This window comes from Parambassis ranga, unplaced genomic scaffold (assembly GCF_900634625.1).
Source record: "Parambassis ranga unplaced genomic scaffold, fParRan2.1 scaffold_24_arrow_ctg1, whole genome shotgun sequence".
NCBI classification, from domain to species: domain Eukaryota; kingdom Metazoa; phylum Chordata; class Actinopteri; family Ambassidae; genus Parambassis; species Parambassis ranga.
In genome coordinates this window covers 1,031,305-1,033,309 of record NW_021144797.1, presented here as the reverse complement: position 1 = coordinate 1,033,309, position 2,005 = coordinate 1,031,305, and the positions used below count along the sequence as shown (strand labels likewise).

At 43.9% G+C, this 2,005-nt stretch overlaps 1 non-coding gene across 1 annotated transcript; it reads left to right on the top strand.

Annotated features, from left to right (window-relative positions):
* The first annotated feature begins 432 nt into the window (after positions 1–432).
* trnal-cag (transfer RNA leucine (anticodon CAG)) lies at positions 433–515 on the top strand. Its single transcript has one exon. It is a non-coding gene; the product is annotated as a tRNA-Leu (tRNA).
* Positions 516–2,005: the final 1,490 nt, after the last annotated feature.

The window sequence follows — 2,005 nt, the reverse complement described above, 5'->3', positions numbered from 1 at the left end:
CATCTTGACCAGTCAGAGTGCTGCCATTTATATTGACTGTCTGAGGACCAAACCCTGGCACAGTCCATCTGACACTTCCAAAAACTATCATTTTAAAAACGCTGGACCGAGAGCAACTGGTGTGCAATGAGGAGGCAAAGGATAAAACGTCCCAGCACATTTCAAACCCAGTTTCACCCTGAGGCAGAGACTGCTTCACCTTAAGGACAAAACACCTGGGAAAGGCAGATCTCAAGGTACTACAATAGTCAGAATGATTCATCATGTGGTGACCAGATGAAAAATCTCATCTCTGGCTCAAGACTTGTTGAGATAGCATAGACAGACACACTCTGAGTCTGTCCACATCAGTGTCAGTGAAGATTTCAGATCGTTTATTAAGTGTTCATCCTTGAGCTTTTCCAAACTTGTTGTGGACAGCACACTTTTCATGTCAGGATGGCCGAGCGGTCCAAGGCGCTGCGTTCAGGTCGCAGTCTCCACTGGAGGCGTGGGTTCAAATCCCACTCCTGACAGTTCTGTTTATTTCCTCTGGAGGGGAAATAAATAATCATTTAAGACATTGACTGACTTAGATTCTAACCCAGACCACAGAAGCCAATTGGATGATTTCATCTGATATGATGAGACAATACACCAAACCTACAGGGGTTCTTCCTGTTTTTTCTTGCCACTGTTGCCCTTAAGGAGGTTCAGTCTCTGGCTCTGATTGGATGACGTCACAGGCTGCTGTCAGGTTAGGGATTTAAGACCGGAATTTTGTCTACCATTCTGGAATCCTGTCTACCATTCTGGCATGGATGGATGTCTATTCTGGTATGCTGCCGCTCGTTCTAGATTTCTGCCTTTCAATCTGGAATGCTTTTCATTCCAGAATGCTGTCTTGCTGACTTTTGTCCCGGAATGTTGCCTTCAATGTCGGAATGCTGACTTCCATGACGTCACAGGCCGCTGTTGGGTTAGGGGTTTAATTCCGGAATTTTGTCTACCATTCCGGAATCCTGCCTATTATTCTGGAGTGGGTGGATGTCTATTATGGTATGCTGCCACTCATTCTAGATTTCTGCCTTTCATTTGGGAATACTTTCTTTTATTCTGGAATGCTTTTCATTCCAGAATGCTGTCTTGCTGACTTCTGTTACGGAATACTGACCTCTGTTCCAGAATACTGACTGTTATTCGGGAATTCTGCCTATCCTTCCGGAATACTGATGTCTATTCTGGTATGCTGCCACTTATTCTAGATTTCTGCCTTTCATTGCGGAATTTTGACTTTCATTCCGGAATGCTGTCTTTCATTCTGCAAATGTGCTCTTCATTCTGTTATGCCGATGTTTGTCCCGGAATGTTGCCTTCCATTCTGGAATGGTAACTTCCATTCCAGAATACTGGACCTCATCTCAAGGCATCACAATAGAATGATTCATTATGTGGTGCTTGTAGCCTGTCTACCCCAATGTGAACAATGACTGACACTTCTTCTTAAACTCAAGGTCCATTTATCTTAAGGCATGCACATTGTTTCACATAAAGATAATAAACTTTAAATAGAAGACAGAAAACTTACCAACAGTAGTTTCAAGCAGAGGCGGATGGCAGGTAGGACAGAGGCTGATCTCCTGCGCATGCTCTTGCTCTGCTAGTTGAACTCATTCGGTTTGAGAGGGCCACGGGAGTCAAAGCAAATATATATTTATGTTACATCTGCTAAACATATTTGGGTATTGTTGGAATGAATAACATTTTCATAAGACAAACAAAATAATAATGTTTCACCTCTAAGAGGGGCTTGAATCAGTTTTTAAACACAGAGCACGATCACGTGCCCTGGAGCCCCCTGCCATCCAGAAGTCGGCGAACAGTGTTGGGCTGGATGCCCGTTGATGAGGCATGGAGGTGGTGGAGTGGGTGTACAAGCAATAGGGCGTACAAAGTGGACAACAGGGACTTGAACCTGGACCCTCAGATTAAAAGTCTGATGCTTCTAATACTTCACTAGTACACT